The sequence below is a fragment of the Oncorhynchus tshawytscha genome, linkage group LG14 (assembly GCF_018296145.1).
Source record: "Oncorhynchus tshawytscha isolate Ot180627B linkage group LG14, Otsh_v2.0, whole genome shotgun sequence".
Classification (NCBI taxonomy): domain Eukaryota; kingdom Metazoa; phylum Chordata; class Actinopteri; order Salmoniformes; family Salmonidae; genus Oncorhynchus; species Oncorhynchus tshawytscha.
The window spans coordinates 5,759,704-5,787,196 of record NC_056442.1 but is presented as its reverse complement, the minus strand read 5'-3'; the positions used below and the strand labels follow the sequence as shown (position 1 = coordinate 5,787,196).

General features: G+C 41.6%; 1 long non-coding RNA gene and 2 pseudogenes across 1 annotated transcript; 1 reads left to right on the top strand and 2 right to left on the bottom strand.

Annotated features, from left to right (window-relative positions):
* Positions 1-206: 206 nt before the first annotated feature.
* Positions 207-8,576, bottom strand: LOC112267701 (annotated as a pseudogene).
* On the top strand, positions 1,605-27,493 carry LOC121839246. The gene is made up of 4 exons (XR_006078772.1): positions 1,605-1,682; positions 9,622-9,675; positions 11,041-11,094; positions 27,374-27,493. It is a non-coding gene; the product is annotated as an uncharacterized LOC121839246 (long non-coding RNA).
* LOC121839245 lies at positions 20,972-24,594 on the bottom strand (annotated as a pseudogene).

Genomic DNA, 27,493 nt, shown 5'->3' with positions numbered 1-27,493 from the left:
TCTGTATTTTGATCCGTTCATCTTTGCCTCCATCCTGACTAGTTTCCCAGTCCCTTCTTCTGAAAAACATCCCCACAGCATGATGCTGCCACCACCATGCTTCACCGTAGGGATGGTGCCAGTTTTCCTCCAGACGTGACGCTTGGCATTCAGGCCAAAGAGTCAATCTTGGTTTCATCAGACCAGATAATCTTGTTTCTCGCGGTCTGAGAGTCCTTTATGTGCCCGCTGAGGAGATGGTTGTCCTTCTGGAAGGTTCTCCCATCTCCACACAGGAATTCTAGAGCTCTGTCAGAGTGACCAACGGGTTCTTCGTCACCTCCCTGAGAAAGTCACTTTTCCACTGATTGCTCAGTTCGACTGGGCGGCCAGCTCTAGGTAGTTTTGGTGGTTCCAAACTTCTTCCATTTAAGAATGACAGCGGACACTGTGTTCTTGGGGACGTTCAATGCTGCAGAAATGTTTTGGTACCCTTCCCCAGATCTGTGCCTCAAAACAATCCTGTCTCAGAACTCTAGGGACAATTTCTTCGACCTCATGGCTTGGTTTTTGCGCTGACATGCACTGTCAACTGTCGAACCTTATGTAGACAGGTGTGTGTTTTTTAAAATCATGTCCAATCAATTCAGTTTACCACATATAGACTCCAGTTAAGTTGTAGAAACATCTCAAGATTCAATTGAAACAGGATGCACCTGAGCTCAATTTCGAGTCTCATAGCAAAGGGTCTGAATACTTATGTAAAAGGTATTTCTGTTGAAACATTTTATTAAACTAGCTACAATGTCAAAAAAACACATTTTGCTTTGTCATCATGGAGTATAGTGTGTAGATGTATGATGATTTTTTATTAATTTATTACATTTTAGAATAAGGCTGTAACGTAACGAAATGTGGGAAAAGTCAAGGGGTCTGATTACTTTCTAAATGCACTGAAAATCCGAAACACTCCATTTAGTATGGTATGTTAGTTTTGGCATAGTTGCATATGACAGATGGGTGGGCATATGGTTGCGAGATCAAATCTCATCACGGACAACTTTAACATTTTGGCTAGTGAGGAACTGTTCAACTACTTACTAACTTTTTGCTACTTTGTAACTACTTAGCTTATTAGCTAAGTTTTGCATTAATACCATAAAAAATACCATAAAAAACATAACATATCAAACTACATTTGGCCTTGAAGATAAATGTACAGAATAATATCAATTGCTCTGAGACCCATGCAAAGAAACTGATATCTCTAGCTTAAACTAACTTTGATGGGGATTTTTTCACATGTTACTTAGATTGACCCATGGGCACATCAATACTCTTAGGAACTTCTTAAAGATGCACTCCAGGATGATAAGCACAATAAAATCATAACATACTGTATAGTATGAAATTAATTCATAACATATAATACTAATAGGCAAAAAACACTTTAGATGACGTGATACACAGAAAACTGGGACCACTTCTGGCTCATGAGCACCACTTTCAAAACAACTGGCTGAAATTAGACAAAAGTGTGAGAGTGCATCTTCAATATTCTCAATGTAAAGGTTTCACTATCACAGACCCTGCACACCAGAGAGGATGGGATTTTCCTCAGCAGAGCCATCCTTGGTCTCTAAAGCCAGCCGTAGTTGCTGCCAGAAGACCCCGGTTTGCTCCCCAGCTCTGGGCCAGCTCAGGTATGTGCGTTTCTTCACTAGCTTCCTCATCCGGTGGTAGGGTGACAGCTGGTGGGTAGGGATCTCCTCCAGGAACACCAGAATCAGGACGTCCTTCTGCTCATCAAAGAGCCGGAAGCTGGCCACCTGGATCTCCCGGGAGCACCACTCACTCTCCAGGTAGCGGTGGCTGATGACACAGATGGTCTTGCGGCTTCCGTAGATGCCGTCCATAATGTTGTCTATGATTGGTTTGCCTGGCTGGAAGTCCCGGTGGTGGAGACACAGCTTCCAGCCCTGCTCTCCCTCCAGCTCTGGCAGAAGCTCCCTCAGGACCCAGGGCTCATCGTGGGCGTTGTAGGAAATGAAGGCATCGTACTGACAGCCATGAGGCGTGTGCTTTTTCCTTTGCTTGGTGTCATAGAGGAAAGCCAGGAAGAGGTAATAGCCGTAAATTACCTGCCATTTCAGGAAGTGGTAGGCAAAGGATGCTACCAGGGTGAGGAGGACCAGACAAGTGGTAGAGATGTAGCAGTAAAGTCCTAAGTCCACTGTACAGAACTGAAGCTCAACATCCAACAGCTTGGTGTCCTTTAGATCTTCAGGATAGTTGCAGGTAAATTCTCCTGCGCCAGCAACTTGTGTTTGGTTGTCGCTCTCCATCCACTGGACAAACCAAGCATCGCTGCAGCCACAGGTGAAAGGATTATCTTGCATGTCCAGGTATGTCAAGGCAGGGAGAGATTGCAACACTGTCTCATTGACTGCTGTTATGTCATTCTTTCTCACCTGCAAGAAAGTGACTCTACTGAGGTTTGCTCCTATGAGGAAATCTAAGGACTGAAGTCGTGCTTTGGACAGGTATAGGCTGTTGAGCCTTGGGGTTGGGTGAAACAGCTTTGGAGTGAGGGCTGTGAACTCATTCTTACTGATATCAAGGAACCACAACCGGGGTGTGTGAATAAATGTGTCTGGGTGCAGGTCCTTAATATTAAGACTCCCTGCCTGGAATGACAATAAAGATTTCAGTCCTTCAAGAAAGTTGATAGGTAGATGAGACAGTCCCTTGTGACGCTGACTAAATATCCTGAGGTTCTCCAGAGATGTCAGATGAGAGAAGGGTGGAGGGTCTAATTTATCATCATTTACATATGTGATGTAATTACAGGATATATCAAGAGTTCTTAAGTGTGGAAGCCCCATGAGCACAGTATTTCTTATGTCTATTTGAGTGATCTTATTTGAGTCCAGTTGAAGTTCTGTAAGGTTGACCAATCCCTCAAAGGCTCCATCTTCCATACTGGCAATCTGATTGTCATATAAAAGTAATGTCTTGAGTGATGTTAAGCTTTCAAACTCTCCTTTTCTTATAGAGCTCAGTTTATTGCCTGCCAAATTCAAAGTATCAAGTTTGTGCAAACCATTCATGAAGGCTTCATTCAAGGTCAGGATTTTGTTTGATCCCAGTTTAAGGATCCTTAATTCTTTCAAATCCTGGAAAACACATCCCTGAAGGTTGGGGATTTGATTGTGGAAAAGAAAGAGTTGTGTGAGTCCTGTAAGATTGGAGAAATCTGAGCAGCCCAGTTTATTGATGATATTGAAGCTGAGATCCAGGATCTTCAGTGTAGGTAGATTTCTTGTGGCCTTTGGTACGGAAGAAAGCCTGTTGTGGCCCAGTTTCAAAGCACTTATTTGCTCCATTGATCTGAATGAAAATTCAGACAGCTGAGTAAGACCAGTATTTGATATGTCCACTTCTGTCATGTGTTTACATGACTGGAGAAATTCCTCAGAGAGATTACCTATGTTGTTATATTCCAGTCGGAGTATGCTGAGTGTAGGTATTTGGCAGGCAATATTAGTGAGAGCCTTGACCTTTAGCCTTGAGCCGTTTACAAGGTCTTGCAATCTCAGATGGACTAATGAGGAGTTGACAGTCTGCAGCACCATACCCATCCTCTCGAAAGACATCTCAATGCCGCTCAAGTTGAGACGATTGACATTGCTCAGAAAAGACCTGTCCAGGACATCCCATTCCATGTGTCCATGTTGGCCACAGTAGGCGATGTCTAACACCTCAAGGTAAGGAAAAACATCTGCCGTGACTCTGAAGATTTCCAATGGATTCCGGGATAAATCCAACAGCCTCAGCTCTATAGAAGTGTTTGATATTTCCTGTGACTGGAAAGATGTGAATCTGTTGCTCCCAATGTACAACTCCTGTAAGTGTGATAATTGTACAATGGCCTGAACTTCCTTCATATTATAAAGGTTGTTATTGGTTAAATTCACTGTCTTCAAACTGGAGAGAGGCTGAAATGATGAGGAGCTGATGGTTGCAATGAGGTTGTTGTCCAGATGTAGCAGGGAGAGGTTGGCCAGGCCCTGAAACAAATGGTCTGACAGGGTTGTGAGTCTGTTATGAGCCAGACCCAGCTCCTGAAGAGCATCTAGGTGTCCAAGAGCCCCATCATCCACTTGAGAGATCTGGTTTCTTGACATGTTTAGAATTTTGAGGTTTGATAGGTCTGTAAAATCCAACTTTTCGATCTTGGAAATCTTATTCATGGCCAAGTCTAAATTGCTTACTTTCAGCGGAATATCTAAAGGTATGACTTCAAGATTCCTGTTATAACAGAGTACTTTCATGTTAGAGGGGTCACTGAGATTACCCCGGATTGTGCAGTTTTTCAGGAAGTACCCACATACTGGATCAGCAAGAACCCAGCAATACATCAGGAAACAAAGATAGAGTCTAAGCTGAGAGAATGTAAGCCCACTTCGTTTTCCAGGCATGGTTACCTTGAGTGTCATTGTGTTAGAGGCTTCCCACTGAGCCAACACTGGTTGAATCAACGTTATCTCAATTTAATGATGTTGAACTCACGTGGAATAGACTTTGAATTGACGTCTGTGCCCAATGGCTTGCCGTCTTCTTCAGTTCTAGAGTAAATAACAAAGAATAATATAGTGACTAACTGTTACATTTGGGGTCCTGATATATAGCATAATTAGACAATCGAATGAAATTGCAATAACATTGATAGCTGTTGGTATTGTGGTCCTCAAAATTACTGACAGATTATTAATGATAGGTAATCCACATGATCAATATAGCTCACAAAAAGTTTGCTTCACTGATAAAGACAAACTACAGAACCAGTCAAAAGTTTGTTTCTACTCATTCAAGTGTTTTTCTTTATTTTGACTATTTTCTGCATTGTAGAATAATAGTGAATACATCAAAACTATGAAATAACACACATGGAATCATGTAGTAACCAAAAAAGCGTTTAACAAATCAAAATATATTTTATATTTGAGATTCTTCAAAGTAGCCAACTTTTGCCTTAATGACAGCTTTGCACACTCTTTGCATTCTCTCAACCAGATTCACCTGAAATGCTTGTTCAACAGTCTTGAAGGAGTTCCCACATATGCTGAGCACTTGTTGGCTGCTTTTCCTGCGGTCATCTCATCCTGCGGTCCAACTCATCCCAAACCATCTCAATTGGATTGAGGTTGGGTGATTGTGGAGGCCAGGTCATCTGATGCAGCTCTCCATCACTCTCCTTCCTGGTCAAATAGCCCTTACACAGCCTGGAGGAGTGTTTTGGGTCATTGTCTTGTTGAAATACTATATAGTCCCACTAAGCACAAACCAGATGGGATGGCGTATCGCTGCAAAATGCTGTGGTAGCCATGCTGGTGAAGTGTGCCTTGAATTCGAAATAAATCAATGACAGTGTCAAAAGCAAAGCACCCCACACCATCACACCTTCTCCTCAATGCTTCACGGTGGGATCCACACATGCAGAGATCATCCGTTCACCTACTCTGCGCCTGCATCTCAACACAGCGGTTGGAACCAAAAATCTCAAATTTGGACTCATCAGACCACAGGACAGATTTCCACCGGTCTAATGTCTATTGCTCGTGTTTCTTGGCCCAAGCAAGTCTCCTCTTGTTATTGGTGTCCTTTAGTAGTGGTTTCTTTGCAGCAATTCGACCATGAAGGCCTGATTCACGCAGTCTCCTCTGAACACATGATGTTGAGATGTGTCTGTTACTTGAACTCTGTGAAGCATTTATTTGGACTGCAATCTGAGGTGCAGTTAATTGCCTATTTTTGAGGCTGGTAACTCTAATGAACTTATCCTCTGCAGCAGAGGTAACTCTGGGTTTTCCTTTCCTTTGACAGTCCTCATGAGAGCCAGTTTCATCATAGCGCTTGATGGTTTTTGCGACTGCACTTGAAGAAACTTTCAAAGTACTTGAAATTTTCCGGATTGATGGATTTTCATGTGGATGATGGACTGTTGTTTCTCTTTACTTATTTGAGCTGTTCTTGACATAATATGACATAATATAATATGGACTTGATTTGATTTGCTGAGACGCCTAGTGGTGTGTGTTGAAAGTGACCATTTACCAAATCTTCTGTATTCCACCCCTACCTTGTCACAACACGACTGATTGGCTCAAACACATTAAGATGGAAAGAAATTCCACAAATTAACTTTTAACAAGGCACACCTGTTAATTGAAATGTATTCCAGGTGACTACCTCATGAAGCTGGTTGAGAGAATGCCAAGTGTGCAATGCTGTCATCAAGGCAAAGGGTGGCTACTTTGAAGAATATCAAATCTCAAATGTATTTTGATTTGTTTAACACTTTTTTGGTTACCACATGATTGCATATGTGTTATTTCATAGTGTTGATGTCTTCACTATTATTCTACAATGTAGATAATAGTACAAATAGAGAAAAACCCTTGAATGAGTAGGTGTGTCCAAGATTTTTACTCGTACTGTTCATCAGAGAGGATAAAAGGAGAAGACCACTATCAAATTAGAAATTAGTAGAAAAGGGTAAAAACATTGTCTGAATAAGAGAAAACACAAAACATATTGTATCATATTTTTTTAGGAGATAGACTTGCAAAAGACAATGAAAATATAGGCAAAATACATAGTAATTATTTTTACTCACAATTGTCAGATGACAGTCACAGTGAATGCTAGTGCAGCATAGGACTGTAATCACCTGAGTCCTGGTTCTACCACCCTGCTCCAAAGAGTAATACCCTGCCTTTAAACTTCACTATATTAACCCTTTGTTTAAAAAATAGTTTTGTCTTGGTCTAGGATAGATTTTGACTTGTAAGCAGAGATCCAGCACAAAGTGACTGGGTAGACTAGACACACAGTTGATTAAGTTAAAGGGACAGAGGAGGAGAAGTGAGAGAGAGAGAGAGAGAGAGAGAGAGAGAGAGAGACTCAGTGAGCATATGTAGCCTTGCTATTGAGAATGGCTGACTTAGGCAGACCTGGCTCTCAAGAGAAGACAGGCTATGTGGACACTGCCCACAAAACGAAGTGGAAACTGAGCTGCTCTTCCTAACCTCCTGTCCAATGTATGACCATATTAGAGACACATATTTCCCTCAGATTACAATGACCCACAAAGAATTTGAAATCAAATTTGAGTTTGATAAACTCCCATATCCATTGGGTGAAATACCACCGTGTGCAATCACAGCAGCAAGATTTGTGACCTGTTGCCACAAGAAAAGGGCAACCAGTGAAAAACAAGCACCGTTGTAAATACAACCTATATTTTCTCTTTTGTACTTTAATTATTTGCACATCATAACAACACTGTATATAGACATGATATCACATCTGAAATGTATTTTCGAACTTTTCTGAGTGAAATGTTTACTGTTAAGATTTAATTGTTAGTTTCAGTTTAGTATATTATCTGCTTCACTTGCTTTGGCAATGTTAACATATGTTTCCCATGCCAATAAAGCCCCTTAAATTGACATTGACATTGAAACAGAGAGAGAGCGTGAGAGAGAGAGAGAGAGACGTCATTTTCAGAATTTTGGGGGGGACAGTCGATTTACCATAAGTAAGGAGGTAGTGAGAAGAAAGTCAATGAGCAAACATCCCAAAATTGGACATCAGAAGAAAATACTGTTGCTGACCCCAATAATAAAGTGAATTTAGAATTCAGAAATCATAACTGAGAACTAAGATCTAAAGCACATTCTGATCCAAAATTCTAACTGGTTCTAGCACTTACTAATCTTCCGCTGTTGATGAAATACAAAATGCTTTGATTGCTGCTCACCCAAACCAGTAAATCTCTGAAACATCATTGTTGTCTAACATCATTAGACATTGGTCCTGAATGTGTAACTCTCATGTTTGAATTCATTGCATTGCCTTGGAAGATTATTGAGTGAGGGAGAGTTATGTGTGTGATACTCTGCGAAGACAAGACCTTCATGGAAAAGGGTTCAGTGTTTTACAAAGCAGGTATGAGAGAAGTATTCACAGACATCATAGCAGACATAGTCTTTATTTGTGAGACAAAACTGATGTTCTTTATGATGTTCTATATGGTATTGTGGTCCTCAAAATAACTGACAGATTATTATTTATAGGTCATCCAAATGATCAACATAACTCACAAAAAGTCTGCTTTACTGATAAAGACAAACTACAGTAGAAAGGGAAAAAAGTAAAGACCACTATCAAATTAGAAATGAGTAGATAAGGGTAATAACATTGCCTGGATAAGAATAAAACACACATTTGTATGATATTTTTGAAGAGATACACCAGCAAAAGACAACTAACAACAGCCAGACTACATAGTAATCATTCTTACTCACAATTGTCAGAGGAAGACAGTCACAGTGAGCACTAGTGCAGCATAGGACTGTGATCACCTGAGTCCCGGTTCTACCACCCTGTTCCAAAGAGCACTTCCCTGGCATTTTACTTCACTAAACTTTATTAAAAATATATATTGGTATTTGTCTAGATTGATTTCTCACAAACAGCTACAAAACAATGTGAAAACTTAACAGACTGGGTTGACCTGACACACAGTTGATTAAGGGGCAGAAAACAAGGGGTAGAAAAGAAGAAGTGAGAGAGAGAGAGAGTCAGGGGGGGAAGTCAGGCTTGTTTGCTCTCTCTCACAGTTGGACCGAATAAAATACTGATGCTGACCATATACGGGAACTTCCTGAGATATTTATTTCCTAGAACTAAGAACATTCTGATCCAAACATCAAACGGGTACTAACACTGACACTTTTTACATTCCAGAGAATTTAATGTTCATTTCTTTACCAGAAGTCGCCTCCAACACTGTTTTCTAGAATTTGGCAGGACATCCAACCGGCCTCACAACCGCCGACCACATGTAACCACGCCAGCCCAGGACCTCCCCATCCCGCTTCTTCACCTACGGGATTGTCTGAGACAAGCCACCCGGATAGCTGATGAAGCTGTGGGTTCCACAAACTGTCAGAAAGCATCTCATCTGCGTCCTCGTCATCCTCACCAGGGTCTTAAACTGAATGCAGTTCGGCGTCGTAACCGACTTCAGTGGGCAAATGCTCACCTTCGATAGTCACTGGCATGCTGGAGAAGTGTGCTCTTCACAGCCATATTAGAGGAGTGGGACAACATTCCACAGGCCACAATCAACAGCCTGGCCAACTTTATGCGAAGGAGCTGTGTCGCTCTGCATGAGGCAAATGGTGGTCACAGCAGATACTGACTGGTTTTCTGATCCATGTCCTACTTTCTGTGACCAGCAGATACATACCTGTATTCCCAGTCATGTGAAATCCATAGGTTAGGGCCTAATTTATTTATTTCAATTGATTTATTTCCTTATTTGAACTGTAACTCTGTCAAATCTTTGAAATTGTTGCATGTTGCATTTATATTGATGTTCAGTGTAACGTAAGGTAAAGGTTATTGAGCAAACATCCCAGAATTGGAAAAAAAAAGTAGATCTACCTTGCTTGTATGTACTTTATGATGTAATAGAACTAATATTGATACTGTTTCCCTTTGTGCACTGACTTTCCCCTTGTTATTGTTCTATTTCTCATTCATACTTCATAGACTATATTTCATCCACAGGTGAGAGGGAAGAAAATGGAATGAAAGGGAGAATGACGTCGCTCTCATATCAAGGTGTGTGTGTGTGTGTGTGTGTGTGTGTGTGTGTGTGTGTGTGTGTGTGTGTGTGTGTGTGTGTGTGTGTGTGTGTGTGTGTGTGTGTGTGTGTGTGTGTAGCAAGATGGTAGTAAAGGTGTCATTCTCAGAAAGAATGAAGGAATATTAATATGAAGAGGGATGGCGAGGGGGATGAGTGAGTTAACATGAGTGAGAAGAAGGTTATAGAGAAAACAAACCGAAATTGGACTTGTCTGATCCATCTCACAATTGGACCGAATAAAATACTGACGCTGAACATATAAGGGCATTTATAAGAACTGAGACATTTGCTGGCTGAGCTAGCTAGATATTTCTACCCAGAGACCACCACAGAAAATCCTGATTGGATATTTTTTTCTCTTCAGTAGTAACCTTTCTCTTTCCAACACAAACTGAAGAGATGAATTCAGAAGGTCATACAAATTATTGTAAATATTAAATAGAAATTTAAACAGAATTTTGTTTAAAATATATCAATACAATTATAAATCCTTAGGCGTTTTCTGAAGGCATAGAAAGCCCTCGCGGTTCCCCACTGCTGAATGTCTCTCTCAATTCCTTGGTCAAGGAAGATGACTGAACCAGAGTTCTCAGAGACACTTCTGTCTACTTTGTGTAATAACAGTTTGTGTCCAGTAGATGACAAAGTATACAAAGGAATGTGTTCGTAAAGAAATCTCAGAATGCAATTCTAATGCAGCATAGAACTTTCAAGAGGATACGTGTTTAGGCTCCCAATGAATAGCTAAACAAAACCAACTGATGAAATTGAAACCAGGTCCCATAGAGATGACATTTATAAGACTGTGCATAATGTGTAAGTGTTTGGTTAGAATTCAGTGCATTTTCATGGAAGATTATTGAGTCAGGGAGAGAGTTATTTCATTCAGATCAGATTGTTTAATAGTCACATGAACAGGGTTGCAGGTGTGATCGCAGGGTAGAGTGAAAATCTTCGGCTTCAACCTCCAACATGCAGAGCTAGTAAAATAAAATAATGGAAAGGGTGATAAAAACAATAGAAATAGCACTATGTACATAATAACAACAATGGCATGCATGGTTAGATTATCTGTGAAGACAAGACCTTCACGGGAAAGTGTTCAGTGATTTACAAAGCAGGTATGAGAGAAGTTTTCACAGACATCATAGCAGACATAGTCCTTACTTGTGAGCCAGAACTGATACCACATTGTGATGCAACAGTAGATCTACCTTGCTTGTATGTTCTTTATGATGTAATATAACTAACATAGATACTGTTTCCCTTTGTGCACTGACTTTCCCCTTGTTATTGTTCTATTTCTCATTCATACTTCATAGACTATATTTCATCCACAGGTGAGAGGCAAGAAAATGGAATGAAAGGGAGAATGACGTCGCTCTCATATCAAGGTGTGTGTGTGTGTGTGTGTGTGTGTGTGTGTGTGTGTGTGTGTGTGTGTGTGTGTGTGTGTGTGTGTGTGTGTGTGTGTGTGTGTGTGTGTGTGTGTGTGTGTGTGTGTGTGTGTGTGTGTGTGTGTGTGTGTGTGTGTGTGCGTGCGTGTGGAGGGTTAAGGTTAGAATTAGTCTTAGTGTTAGAATTAGGATTAGGGTTATGGTTAGGAGCTCGGGTTAGTTTCAGGGTTAGGAGCCAGGGTTAGGTTTAGGGTTAGGGTTAAGGTTAAGTTTTGGTTTTGGGGTTAAGGTTAGGGTTAGGGTTAGGGCAAGGGTTAGGTTTAGGATTAGGGTTAAGTTTTGGTTTTGGGGTTAAGGTTAGGGTTAGGGTTAGGGTTAGGGTTAGGGTTAGGGTTAGGAGCCAGGGTTAGTGTTAAATTTTGGTTTTGGGATTAGGGTTAGGGTTAGAGGAAATTAGGATTTTGAATGGGACTAAAGGAATACAAATGAAGGAATAGAAACATAAAGAAGGGTGTCTTGGGGGAGGATTTAACAAAAGATATGAGGAAGTGAGAAAAAGTAGAGAGCAAAAATACCAAAATTGGACTTCTGAATAATTGTATAACGGTGAAACTTTATGGTGAAACTGAACTGATATGGATACTTTGTGTCTTTCAATTGTATTTGTTATTCTGTTTCTCATTCATATTTCATAGACTTTATTTCATCCACAGGTGAGAGGAAAGACCATTGAATAAGTGGAGAGAAAAGGACATAAGCACCACAGGAGGCTGGTGAGAGGAGGACAGCTCATAATAATGGCTAGAATGGAGAGAATGGAATGCTATCAAACACATGGAAACAACGTGTTTGATGTGTTTGATACACTCTTAGTAAAAAGGTGCTTTCTAGAACCTAAAAGGGTTCTTCGGCTGTCCCCATAGTAGAAGCCTTTGAAGAACTAGTTTAAATTCAAGGTAAAAACCCTTTTGGTTCCAGGTAGAGCCCTTTCCACAGAGGGTTCTACATGGAACCACAAAGGTTCTACCTGAAACCAAAAAGGTTTCTACCTGGAACCAAAAAGGTTTATCCTATGGGGACAGCTGTAGAACCCTTTTGGAACCATTTTTTCTAAGAGTGTAGTAGGTCAGACTCCTCCTTCAGCCAATCTTTTGCTTTGTCTAGTGCTGTCCCTGAGGTGAAGGCATAGCTCTTGTAATCTAGATCCAGGACGGTTTCCAGCACCAGGCACTTTGTCTCCTCAGCCTTGGAGAACCTCCTTGTCAGACCAACATGGTCTCCGTAAAGTTTTGATGCCTTGAATAGAAGAACCCTCCTGCTGCAGCATCAGCTTCAGCACCGACACACTGGGGATGATGCATGCAGCTGTAGAGTTGGAGTGGCTCATCTCCAGTGTCACCTCCTCCATAGGTGAAACTATAAGGTTAGAGACAATAAGGTTAGAGACAATGTCCCACTGTGCAACAGACTAACTGTGGATGTGTCCGTATTCACCTGCATACACTTTCAGTGCACGCCTCTGTTCAAACATCCTCTGCAACATGTGTAGTGTTGAGATCCAGAGAGTTTGAACTGTTTGGATGATGCTGTGTTTGGGAAGGCCAAGCTCTTCCTGAATGGCCCTCAGCCTCTGTTTGGCCAGTACAGAGTAGTCAAAATGAGTTGCACAGCTCTTCAACACGGCAATAATGTCTAGCACAGCTCTCTGACTGGATAGGCCATCATTGATTACAAGCTGTAGGGTGTGTGCACTACAGCTGAAGTCTGGAGGCTCTGCCAGTCTCATACCTTTCACCATATTTGCCCCACTGTCCCTGAGGACCAGCACTACACGTTCTGTGTGGATTTCCCAGTATTCCAACATAGTCAAAAACATCTCTCTTATGTAGTTTCCTGTGTGTGATCCAATCATAGTCTTGACATTCAGCACAACCTGCTTTCTTATCCACATTTTGTCAATGAAATGTCCAGTAAGGCTCATTAGGGACTCTGTAGTGCCTGACCAGCAGTCAGTTGTGAATGGCATGTGTGGAGCGTTCACTTTCATCACAACTCTTTCATGTGTTTTTCTAGCATTTCTGATCAAAATAATTTTTCATCTTTGATCCTGGGTTCAGCAAGAGTAATCAGCCGCTGAAAACCAACATCAGACACCACTGTGAATGGCTGGTTGTCAGTGGCAATCATCTCAATAATTGTGTTATCCATCTTCTTGGCCCTTGGGTCTTTGTCCTGCCATTTTGCTTGTTTATTAAAAAGTTGTATGATTGTAGCCTGCGATGTCTGTGAACTGTCTGTATCACATTTTCCTTGTGAAGAATTTGCGTTTGCTTTTTTCATCATTGGGCTTTTGGATGGGTGTTCTTATGGTGATTCCACAGGTTAGTGATATTTTTTGATTTAGCCGTTCCCGGCGCCGACAGAGATGGCCGCCTCACTTCGGGTTCCTAGGAAACTATGCAGTATTTTGTTTTTTTTACGTGTTATTTCTTACATTGGTACCCCAGGTAATCTTAGGTTTCATTACATACAGTCGGGAAGAACTACTGAACATAAGAGCAACGTCAACTCACCATCAGTACGACCAGGAATATGACTTTCCCGAAGCGGATCCTGTGTTCTGCCTTCCACCCAGGACAACGGAATGGATGCCAGCCTGCGACCCAAAACAACGACGTTGTAAAAGAGGCAAAGGAAGCGGTCTTCTGGTCAGGCTCCGGAGACAGGCACAACGCGCACCACTCCCTAGCATACTACTCGCCAATGTCCAGTCTCTTGACAACAAGGTTGATGAAATCCGAGCAAGGGTAGCATTCCAGAGAGACATTAGAGACTGTAACATTCTTTGCTTCACGGAAACATGGCTCACTTGAAAGACGCTAACGGAATTGGTGCAGCCAGCTGGTTTCTTCACGCATCGCGCCGACAGAAACAAACATCTTTCTGGTAAGAAGAGGGGCGGGGGTGTATGCCTTATGATTAACGAGACGTGGTGTGATCACAACAACATACAGGAACTCAAGTCCTTCTGTTCACCTGACTTAGAATTCCTCACAATCAAATGTCGACCGCATTATCTACCAAGGGAATTCTCTTCAATTATAATCACAGCCGTATATATTCCCCCTCAAGCAGACACATCGATGGCCCTGAACAAACTTTATTTGACTCTTTGCAAATTGGAAACCACATATCCTGAGGCTGCATTCATTGTCGCTTGGGATTTTAACAAGGCTAATCTGAAAACAAGACTCCCTAAATTGTATCAGCATATCGATTGCACAACCAGGGCTGGTAAAACCTTGGATCATTGCTATTCTAACTTCCGCGACGCATATAAGCCCCTCCCCTGACCTCCTTTCGGAAAAGCTGACCACGACTCCATTTTGTTGCTCCCTGCCTACAGACAGAAACTAAAACAAGAAACTCCCGCGCTCAGGTCTGTTCAACGCTGGTCCGACCAATCTGATTCCACGCTTCAAGACTGCTTCGGTCACGTGGACTGGGATATGTTCCGCACTGCGTCAAACAACAACATTGACAAATACGCTGATCCGGTGAGCGAGTTCATTAGAAAGTGCATTGATGATGTCGTTCCCATAGCAACGATTAAAACATTCCCAAAACCAGAAACCGTGGATTGATGGCAGCATTTGTGAAAAACTGAAATCGCGAACAACTGCTTTTAACCAGGAAAAGGTGACCGGAAACATGACCGAATACAAACAGTGTAGCTATTCCCTCCGCAAGGCAATCAAACAACCTAAGCGTCAGTTTAGAGACAAAGTATAGTCATAATTCAACGGCTCAGACACAAGAGGTATGTGGCAGGGTCTACAGTCAATCACGGATTACAAAAAGAAAACCAGCCCCGTCACAGACCAGGATGTCTTGCTCCCAGGCAGACTAAATAACTTTTTTGCCCGCTTTGAGGACAATACAGTGCCACTGACAAGGCCTGCAACCAAAACCTGCGGACTATCCTTCACTGCAGCCCGAAAGTAAAACATTTAAACGTGTTAACCCTCGCAGGGCTGCAGGCCCAGACGGCATCCCCAGCCGCGTCCTCAGAGCATGCGCAGACCAGCTGGCTGGTGTGTTTACGGACATATTCAATCAATCCTTATCCCAGTCTGCTGTTCCCACATGCTTCAAGAGGGCCACCATTGTCCATGTTCCCAAGAAAGCTAAGGTAACTGAGCTAAACGACTACCGCCCTGTAGCACTCACTTCCGTCATCATGAAGTGCTTTGAGAGACTTGTCAAGGACCACATCACTTCCACCCTACCTCACACCCTAGACCCACTCCAATTTGATTACCGCCCAAATAGGTCCATAGACGATGCAATCTCAACCACACTGCACACTGCCTTAACCCATCTGGACAAGAGGAATACCTATGTGAGAATGTTGTTCATCGACTACAGCTCAGCATTTAACACCATAGTACCCTCCAAACTCGTCATCCCTGGGTCTCGACCCCGCCCTTTGCAACTGGGTACTGGACTTCCTGACGGGCCGCTCCCAGGTGGTGAGGGTAGGTATAACAACATCTCAACCGTAAGGCACTCCAGAGGGTAGTGAGGTCTGCACAACGCATCACCGGGGGCAAACTACCTGCCCTCCAGGACACCTACACCACCCGATGTCACAGGAAGGCCATAAAGATCATCAAGGACAACAACCACCCGAGCCACTGCCTGTTCATCCCGCTATCATCCAGAAGGCGAGGTCAGTACAGGTGCATCAAAGCTGGGACCGAGAGACTGAAAAACAGCTTCTATCTCAAGGCCATCAGACTGTTAAACAGCCACCACTAACATTGAGTGGCTGCTGCCAACACACTGACACTGACACTGACACTGACTCAACTCCAGCCACTTTAATAATGGGAATTGATGGGAAATGATGTAAATATATCACTAGCCACTTTAAACAATGCTACCTTATATAATGTTACTTACCCTACATTATTCATCTCATATGCATACGTATATACTGTACTCTATATCATCGACTGCATCCTTATGTAATACATGTATCACTAGCCACTTTAACTATGCCACTTTGTTTACATACTCATCTCATATGTATATACTGTACTCGATACCATATACTGTATCTTGCCTATGCAGCTCTGTACCATCACTCATTCATATATCCTTATGTACATATTCTTTATCCCCTTACACTGTGTATAAGACAGTAGTTTTGGAATTGTTAGTTAGATTACTTGTTGGTTATTACTGCATTGTCGGAACTAGAAGCACAAGCATTTCTCAACACTCGCATTAACATCTGCTAACCATGTGTATGTGACAAATAAAATTTGATTTGATTTGATTTGAAAGTGACAAGGATACTGAAGAGTCTGCTTAGGAGACACAAATACTCTCAACTGTTTGAATAATGAAAATAGAGTTTAAGTTACCTGTGATGAATGTTGAGAACAAAAACTGTAATTGCTTTATGCAGGAAATCCTATTTTAATAATGGCCATGGTACAAATTGACTACCAAAGTGTGAGTCATAATCCCCATTACACCTTCCAGCAAAATCTGAAAAGCGGTTCCTTCATTCATTTATTCCATTGGAGATTTTTATATTGACTTCAAATAAGGTCTGGGTTTCGTGTAGGCTTACACCACCTTGCCAATTTGATAACTGTGTAGATATCCATAGGACAAAGTATCTCTAATCAATATTGACTAAATATAAGCAAAGATTTTTTTTAAATTGTAGAGTGGCTTTATGAAAATATTTTGACAAACGTTACCTTATCCTAGTGAGATTTACACGAGTATCAAAACGCTGAGAAGGTTTAAGCACGAAACAGACCTTATTTGAAGTAGATCAAGATATTCTCTATGGAAGACATGAACGGTAAAATAACGAAGGAACCCCTTTCAAGTTCAGCCGCAAGTTATTATAGAAATTATGACGCGTCGACTATTTCTCTCTATACCATTTGTATTTCATATACCTTTGACTATTGGATGTTCTTATAGGCACTGTAGTATTGCCAGCCTAATCTCAGGAGTCGATAGGCTTGAAGTCATTAACAGCGCTGTGCTTCAAGCATTGAGAAGAGCTGCTGGCAAACGCAGGAAAGTGCATGAATGAATGAATGAATGCTTACGAGGCTGCTACTGCCTACCACCGCTCAGTCAGACTGCTCTATCAAATATCAAATCATAGACTTAATTATAATATAATAAACACACAGAAATACAAGCCTTAGGTCATTAATATGGTCAAATCCAGAAACTATCATTTCAAAAACAAAACTTTTATTCTTTCAGTGAAATACGGAACAGTTCCTTCAAATTTATGTCATAATTATGTACAATTCTGGCAAATTAGTTTGCATCGAGCCAGGCAGCCCAAATTGTTGCATATACCCTGACTCTTCGTGCAATGAAAGCAAGAGAAGTGAAACAATTTCACTAGTTAATATTACCTACTAACATTAATTTATCTTAACTAAATATGCAGATTAATCGATAGTCCTCGACACTACATGACCAAAAATATGTGGACACCTGTTTCAAGAACATCTCATTCCAAAATCATGGGCATTAATATGGAGTTGGTGCCCCGTTTGCTGCTATAACAGCCTCCATTCTTCTGGGAAGACTTTCCACTAGACGTTGGAACATTGCTGTGGGGACTTGCTTCCATTCAACCACGAGCATTAGTGAGGTCGGGCACTGATGTTGGGCGATTAGGCCTGGCTCGCAGTCAGCGTTCCAATTTCTCCCAAAGGAGTTTGATGGGGTTGAGGTCAGGGCTCTGGGCAGGCTGGTCAAGTTCTTCCACACCGATCTCAACAAACCATTTCTGTATGGACCTCGCTTTGTGCATGGGGGCATTGTCATGCTGAAACAGGACAGGGCCTTGACCAAACTTTTACCATATAGTTGGTAGTACAGCATCGTCTAGATTGTCATTGTATGCTGTAGCATGAAGGTTTCCCTTCACTGGAACTGAGGGGCTTAGCCAAAAGCATGAAAAGCAGCCCCGGACCATTCATTCGGGCAGGTAGCATTCTCCTGACATCCGCCAAACCCAGATTCGTCTGTCGGACTGCCAGATGGTGATGCTTAATTTATCACTCCAGGGAACGCGTTTCCACTGCGCCGGAGTCCAATGGCGGCAAGCTTTACACCACTCCAGTCAACACTTGACATTGCGCATGATGATCTCAGGCTTGTGTGCGGCTGCTCGGCCACAGAAACCCATTTCATGAAGCTTCTGACGAACAGTTATTGTGCTGACGTTGCTTCCAGAGGCAGTTTGGAACTCCGTAGTGAATGTTGCAACCGAGGACAGACCATTTTAACGAGCTACGTGCTTCAGCACTCGCCAGTCCCGTTTTGTGAGCTTGATAGGCCTATCATTTCGCCGCTGAGCCTTTGTTGCTCCTATATATTTCATCTTCACAATAACAGCACTTGCAGTTGACCGGGGCAGCTCTAGCCGGGCAGAAATTTGTCACACTTTCTTGTTGGAAAGGTGGCATCCTATGACGGTGCCACATTGAAAGTCACTGATATATTCAGTAAAGCCATTCCACTGCCAGTCTTTGTCTGTGGAGATTGCATAGATTGCATAGCTGTGTGCTCGATTTTATACACCTGTCAGTCACGGGTGTGGCAGAAATAGCAGAATCCACAAATTTGAAGGGGTGTCCACATACTTTGCATATATAGTGTACTTTATTATCATATTTTATGCTGAACATTTTGTATGACATATTATAATTAAAATATGCCAATAAACTGAAGTAGTTTGATTATAGTTTGCATTAATTTATGAGATAAATGAGATCAAATATAAAAATCAAGAAAATCTATGACAATGAAAAAAAAGTATCACTTATTCAATTTCCTATGAGACATTAAAGCACATATTACAAATATAAGCATTTCTTAACTAAGCTAACATAAGGAATTGTTTTAAATTGTTATAACATAGATATTTTGGGTATTAGATTTGGAATTGTAGGACCCCTTTAAGTTTAAAAAAAATATGTTAAAAAATTATTTGATAAAATATTGAATTTGCCCTTTACTATTGTAGCCCATAGAAACGCATTGAATAACATACTCATAAATGACAAAAAAGACAATCCAACAAAAATCATAAGGAATAAGGTTTTGAAGTGTCTGTCATATATGTAGAAGATCTAAGAAAGCTCAGGAAATGTTTCTGTTTTTTTGGACACATATTTAACCCCTTATTTTTGTTGGCAGAAACAAACTCCGTACTTCCATTCGTTTCTATGGGTTACCTTCAGACGAGTCCCATGACACTTGTGGGGATCGTAGAGTAAAACGGAGAACACCATCATGTTAGGGAAAGTCTCCCCTTTCCATAGAGTGGAACCGGTAGATGAGATGAGTCCGAGTGTCTTTCCAAAGAGGGGTCATAATAGTTTGTAGGCCAAAGTTTTCGTGAGAAGATTTTCAGGATATCTCATGGTATGACAAACACTGCTGTAGCTCGGTCACCTTCCACTGCAGATGCGCAAGGCCGACATAACAGGTTGCAAACCTGGTCTCAGAGCGTTTCGTATTATTCTGTACTTAAATCCGAGACACTCCATCTAATATGGTATGTTAGGTTTCTCATGATTACATAAGACAGATGGGTAGGTGTATAACACAAATGTCTAGCAACCCAAAGGTTGCAAGTTGAAATCTCATCATGGACAATGTTAGCTAGTTAGCAACTTTTCAACTGCTTACTACCTTTTAGCTACTTTGTAACTACTTAGAATGTTAGCTAACCCGTCCCCTAACCCTTACCTTAACCCTTTAAACTAACTCCTAAACTTAACCTTAACCCCTAGCCTAGCTAATGGTAACCACCTAGCCACCTAGCTAGATTTCATAACATATATTATGTTTAGCAAATTTGTAACATATTGTACATATTGTGACTAGGGGGCAGTATTTTCATTTTTGGAAAAAAAATGTTCCCGTAGTAAACGGGATATTTTGTCAGGACAAGATGCTAGAATATGCATATAATTGACAGCTTAGGGTAGAAAACACTCTAAAGTTTCCAAAACTGTAAAAATATTGTCTGTGAGTATAACAGAACTGATGTTGCAGGCGAAAGCCTGAGAAAAATCCAATCCGGAAGTGCCTCATGTTTTGAAAGCGCTGCGTTCCTATCTGTCCCTAATGAGCAGTGAATGGGCTATCAACCAGATTGCTCTTTCTCCATATTCCCGAAGGTGTCTACAGCATTGTGACTTAGTTTTACGCATTTATGTTGAAGAATACCCGTAAGCGGCTACATTGCGCAAGTGGTCACCTGATGCTCCCAGAGAGATTCTCTCGTAAAATACAGAGGTAGCCATTACTCCAATCGGTCCTACTGAAAAACGAATTGTCCTGATGGATATATTATCGAATAGATATTTGAAAAACACCTTGAGGATTGATTATAAACAACGTTTGCCATGTTTCTGTCGATATTATGGAGCTAATTTGGAATATTTTCCCCCGTTTTCGTGACTGCAATTTCCGGGCGATTTCTCAGCCAAATGTGAAGAACAAACGGAGCTATTTCACCTACAAAAATAATATTTTTGGAAAAAAGGAACATTTGCTATCTAACTGGGAGTCTCGTGAGTGAAAACATCCGAAGCTCATCAAAGGTAAACGATTTAATTTGATTGCTTTTCTGATTGCTTTTCCGTGACCAAGTTACCTGCTGCTAGCTGGACAAAATGCTATGCTAGGCTATCGATAAACTTTAAAAAAAATTGCCTAGCTTTGGCTGTAAAGCATATTTTGAAAATCAGAGATGACATGGTGATTAACAAAAGGCTAAGCTGTATCTCAATATATTTCATTTGTGATTATCATGAATAGGAATATTTTCTAGGAATATTTATGTCTGTTGCGTTATGCTAATTAGTGTCAGGCGATGATTACGCTCCCTCATGCGGGATAGGGAGTCATTAGAGGTTAATACCTTTAATATATACCATACAAAACATAACATATCATACTTAATGTGGTCTTTCAGATAAATGTACAGAATAATACGAAATGCTCTGAGACCAGGATTTTTTTATTATGTTACTTAGATTGATGCATTGGTGCATCAGTACTATTAACGATTTCTTAAGATGCACTCCAGGATGCAGGGCACAGCAAAATCATAACATACTATTATGATTAATTAGATTCGTAACATGTCATATCATACAAATGAGTTTAAAACACTTTAGATGACGTGTTACACAGAAAACGAGGACCACTTCTGGCTCGTGAGCACCACTTTCAAAACTACTGGCTGAAACTAGACAAAAGTTTGAGAGTGCATCTTCAATATTATCATGTAAATATACAGAAAAGGTTCAGAGTGTGATGGTTGTTTCAAATCAAGGTTTCACTATCACAGAGCCTGCACCCCAGAGAGGATGGGATTTTCCTCAGCAGAGCCGTCCTTGGTCTCTAAAGCCAGCCGTAGTTGCTGCCAGAAGACCCCGGTTTGCTCCCCAGCTCTGGGCCAGCTCAGGTATGAGCGTCTCTTCACTAGCTTCCTCATCCGGTGGTAGGGTGACAGCTGGTGGGTAGGGATCTCCTCCAGGAACACCAGAATCAGGACGTCCTTCTGCTCATCAAAGAGCCGGAAGCTGGCCACCTGGATCTCCCGGGAGCACCACTCACTCTCCAGGTAGCGGTGGCTGATGACACAGATGGTCTTGCGGCTTCCGTAGATGCCGTCCATAATGTTGTCTATGATTGGTTTGCCTGGCTGGAAGTCCCGGTGGTGGAGACACAGCTTCCAGCCCTGCTCTCCCTCCAGCTCTGGCAGAAGCTCACTCAGGACCCAGGGCTCATCGTGGGCGTTGTAGGAAATGAAGGCATCATACTGACAGCCATGAGGCGTGTGCTTTTTCCTTTGCTTGGTGTCATAGAGGAAAGCCAGGAAGAGGTAATAGCCGTAAATTACCTGCCATTTCAGGAAGTGGTAGGCAAAGGATGCTACCAGGGTGAGGAGGACCAGACAAGTGGTAGAGATGTAGCAGTAAAGTCCTAAGTCCACTGTACAGAACTGAAGCTCAACATCCAACAGCTTGGTGTCCTTTAGATCGGCAGGATAGTTGCAGGTAAATTCTCCTGCACCAACAACTTGTGTTTGGTTGTCGCTCTCCATCCACTGGACAAACCAAGCATCGCTGCAGCCACAGGTGAAAGGATTATCTTGCATGTCCAGGTATGTCAAGGCAGGGAGAGATTGCAACACTGTCTCATTGACTACTGTTATGTCGTTCTTGCTCACCTGCAAGAAAGTGACTCTACTGAGGTTTGCTCCTATGAGGAAATCTAAGGACTGAAGTTGGGCTTTGGACAGGTACATTCTGTTGAGCCTTGGGGTTGGGTGAAACAGCTTTGGAGTGAGGGCTGTGAACTCATTCTTACTGACATCAAGGTACCACAACCGTGGTGTGTGAATAAATGTGTTTGGGTGCAGGTCCTTAATATTGAGATTCCCTGCCTTGAATGCCAATAAAGATTTCAGACCTTCAAGGAAGTTGATAGGTAGATGAGACAGTCCCTTGTGACGCTGACTAAATATCCTGAGGTTCTCCAGAGATGTCAGATGAGAGAAGGGTGGAGGGTCTAATTTATCATCATTTACATATGTGATGTAATTACAGGATATATCAAGAGTTCTTAAGAGTGGAAGCCCCATGAGCACAGTATTTCTTATGTCTATTTGAGTGATCTTATTTGAGTCCAGTTGAAGTTCTGTAAGGTTGACCAATCCCTCAAAGGCTCCATCTTCCATACTGGCAATCTGATTGTCATATAAAAGTAAAGTCTTGAGTGATGTTAAACTTTTAAACTCTCCTTTTCTTATAGAGCTCAGTTTATTGCCTGCCAAATTCAAAGTCTCAAGTTTGTGCAAACCATTCATGAAGGCTTCATTCAAGGTCAGGATTTTGTTTGATCCCAGTTTAAGGATCCTTAATTCTTTCAAATCCTGGAAAACACATCCTGGAAGGTTGGGGATTTGATTGTGGAAAAGAAAGAGTTGTGTGAGTCCTGTAAGATTGGAGAAATCTGAGCAGCCCAGTTTATTGATGATATTGAAGCTGAGATCCAGGATCTTCAGTGTAGGTAGATTTCTTGTGGCCTTTGGTACGGAAGAAAGCCTGTTGTGGCCCAGTTTCAAAGCACTTAATTGCTCCATTGATCTGAATGAAAATTCAGACAGCTGAGTAAGACCAGTATTTGATATGTCCACTTCTGTCATGTGTTTACATGACTGGAGAAATTCCTCAGAGAGATTACCTATGTTGTTATATTCCAGTCGGAGTACGCTGAGTGTAGGTATATGGCAGGCAATATCAGTGAGAGCCTTGACCTTGAGCTTTGAGCCTTTGACAAGGTCATTCAATCTCAGATGGACTAATGAGGAGTTGACAGTCTGCAGCACCATACCCATCCTCTCGAAAGACATCTCAATGCCGCTCAAGTTGAGACGATTGACGTTGCTCAGAAAAGACCTGTTCAGCACATCCCATTCCATGTGTCCATGTTGGCCACAGTAGGCGATGTCTAACACCTCAAGGTAAGGAAGAACATCTGCCGTGATCCTGAAGATTCCCAATGGATTCCGGGATAAATCCAACAGCCTCAGCTCTATAGAAGTGTTTGATATTTCCTGTGACTGGAAAGAGGTGAATCTGTTGCTCCCAATGTACAACTCCTGTAAGTGTGGTAATTGTACGATGGGCTGAACTTCCTTCATATTATAAAGGATGTTCTTGGTTAAATTCACTGTCTTCAAACTGGAGAGAGGCTGAAATGATGAGGAGCTGATGGTTGCAATGACGTTGTTGTCCAGATGTAGCAGGGAGAGGTTGACTAGGCCTTGAAACAAATGGTCTGACAAGGTTGTGAGTCTGTTATGAGCCAGACCCAGCTCCTGAAGAGCCTCTAGGTGTCTGAGAGACCCATTGTCCAATTGAGAGATCTGGTTTCTTGACATGTTTAGAATTTTGAGGTTTGATAGGCCTTTAAAATCCAACTTTCCAATTTTGGAAATGTTATTCATGGCCACATCTAAAACGCTTACTTTCCGTGGAATGTCTTTTGGTATGACTTCTAGGTTCCTTTTTTCACAGAGTACTTTCATGTTAGAGGGGTCACTGAGATTACCCCGGATTGTGCAGTTTTTCAGGAAGTACCCACATACTGGATCAGCTAGACCCCAGCAATACATCAGGAAACAAAGAAAGAGTCTCAGCTGAGAGAATGTAGACCCACTTTGTTCTCCTGTCATGGTTATCTTGAGTGTCATTGTGAGGGGCTTGACATCTACTTCAGATCTAGAGAGAATAACAAAGACAAATACAGTGACTAGCTGTTACATCATTTGGGGGATGGAAATGTAACATAATTAAACAATTCAATGAAGTTGCAATAACACTGATAGCTGTTGGTATTGTGGTCATCAAAATAACTTACAGATTATTATTTATAGGTAATCCAATATATCAACATAATTCACAAAAGGTTTTCTTTACTGATAAAGACAAACAAGAGTAGAAAGGAAAAAAGGTAAAGACCACTATCAAATTAGAATTGAGTAGATAAGGGTAATAACATTGTCTGGATAAGAATAAAACCCCCATTTGTATATCTTTGAAGAGATACACCAGCAAAAGACAATTAAAAACAGCCAGACTACATAGTAATCATTTTTACTCACAATTGTCAGAGGAAGACAGTCACAGTGAGCACCAGTGCAGCATAGGACTGTGATCACCTGAGTCCCGGTTCTACCACCCTGTTCCAAAGAGCACTTCCCTGGCATTTTACTTCACTGAACTTTATTCAAAATATATATTGGTATTTGTCTAGATTGATTTCTCACAAACAGCTACAAAACAATGTGAAAACTTAACTGACTGGGTTGACCTGACACACAGTTGATTAAGGGGCAGAAAACAAGGGGCAGAAAAGAAGAAGTGAGAGAGAGAGAGAGTCAGGGGGGGAAGTCAGGCTTGTTTGCTCTCTCTCACAGTTGGACCGAATAAAATACTGATGCTGACCATATACGGGAACTTCCCGAGACCTGAGATATTTCCTAGAACTAAGAACATTCTGATCCAAACATCAAACGGGTACTAACACTGACACTTTTTACATTCCAGAGAATTTAATGTTCATTTCTTTACCAGAAGCCGCCTCCAACCTCTATTTCTCATTCTTACTTCATAAACTTGATTTCATCCACAGGTGACAGGAAAGACAATGCAATAAAAGGGAGATTCTGTCTCATATGAAGGTGTGTGTGTGTGTGTGTGTGTGTGTGTGTGTGTGTGTGTGGCAAGAGTGGTAGTAAAGGTGTCATTCTCAGAAAGAATGAAGGAATATTAATATGAAGAGGGATGGCGAGGGGGATGAGTGAGTTAACATGAGTGAGAAGAAGGTTATAGAGAAAACAAACCGAAATTGGACTTGTCTGATCCATCTCACAATTGGACCGAATAAAATACTGACGCTGAACATATAAGGGCATTTATAAGAACTGAGACATTTGCTGGCTGAGCTAGCTAGATATTTCTACCCAGAGACCACCAAAGAAAATCCTGATTGGATATTTTTTTCTCTTCAGTAGTAACCTTTCTCTTTCCAACACAAACTGAAGAGATGAATTCTGAAGGTCAAACAAATTATTGTAAATATTACATAGAAATTAAAACAGAATTCTGTTTAAAATATATCAATACAATTATAAATCCTTAGGCGTTTTCTGAAGGCATAGAAAGCCCTCGCGGTTCCCCACTGCTGAATGTCTCTCTCAATTCCTGGGTCAAGGAAGATGACTAAACCAGAGTTCTCAGAGACACTTCTGTCTACTTTGTGTAATAACAGTTTGTGTCCAGTAGATGACAAAGTATACAAAGGAATGTGTTCGTAAAGAAATCTCAGAATGCGATTCTAATGCAGCATAGAACTTTCAAGAGGATACGTGTTTAGGCTCCCAATGAATAGCTAAACAAAACCAACTGATGAAATTGAAACCAGGTCCCATAGAGATGACATTTATAAGACTGTGCATAATGTGTAAGTGTTTGGTTAGAATTCAGTGCATTTTCATGGAAGATTATTGAGTCAGGGAGAGAGTCTATGTACATAATAACAACAATGGCATGCATGGTTAGATCATCTGTGAAGACAAGAGCTTCATGGGAAAGTGTTCAGTGATTTACAAAGCAGGTATGAATGAAGTTTTCACAGACATCGTAGCAGACATAGTCCTTACTTGTGAGCCAGAACTGATACCACATTGTGATACCACAGTAGATCTACCTTGCTTGTATGTTCTTTATGGTTTAATATAACTAATATAGATACTGTTTCCCTTTGTGCACTGACTTTCCCCTTGTTATTGTTCTATTTCTCATTCACACTTCATAGACTATATTTCATCCACAGGTGACAGGAAATAAAATGCAATGAAGGGGAGAATGACGTCGCTCTCATATCAAGGTGTGTGTGTGTGTGTGTGTGTGTGTGTGTGTGTGTGTGTGTGTGTGTGTGTGTGTGTGTGTGTGTGTGTGTGTGTGTGTGTGTGTGTGTGTGTGTGTGTGTGTGTGTGTGTGTGTGTGTGTGCGCGTGTGCGTAAGGTTAAGGTTAGAATTTGTGTTAGAATTAGGTTTAGGGTTATGGTTAGGAGCTAGGGTTAGTTTTAAGGTTAGGGTTAGGAACCAGGGTTAGGTTTATGGTTAGGGTTTAGGTTAAGTTTTGGTTTTGGGGTTAGGGTTACTGCAAGGGTTAGAGGAAATTAGGATTTGGAATGGGACTGAATCGTGTGTCCCCACAAGGTTGGTTATACAATGCTGTGTGTGTGTGTGTGTGTGTGTGTGTGTGTGTGTGTGCGCGCACGCGCGCGCGCGCTCACGTGCGTATGTGTGTGTGTGTGTAGCAGAAGCGAAACAGGGAGTGGGAGTAAAGGTGGAAACAACGTGTTTGATACACTCTTAGAATAAAGATGCCATCAAGAACCTAAAAGGGTTCTTCGGCTGTCCCCATAGTAGGAGCCTTTGAGGAACCAGTTTAAGTTCCAGGTAAAACCCTTTTGGTTCCAGGTAAAACCATTTCCACAGAGGGTTCTACATGGAACCAAAAGAGTTCTACCTGGAACCAAAAAGGTTTTTCCTATGGGGACAGCTGAAGAACCCTTTTGAAAAAAAAAATCTAATAGTGTACCATTCCATTTATTCCGTTCCAGCCATTACATTGAGCCCATCCTCCTCAATCAAGGTGTTACAAGCCGCCTGTGATAAGGACCTGTCTGCTACCTCTAGGGCAGTAGCCAGAGAGGCCCCACTGCCCATCTCCAGCATCAAGG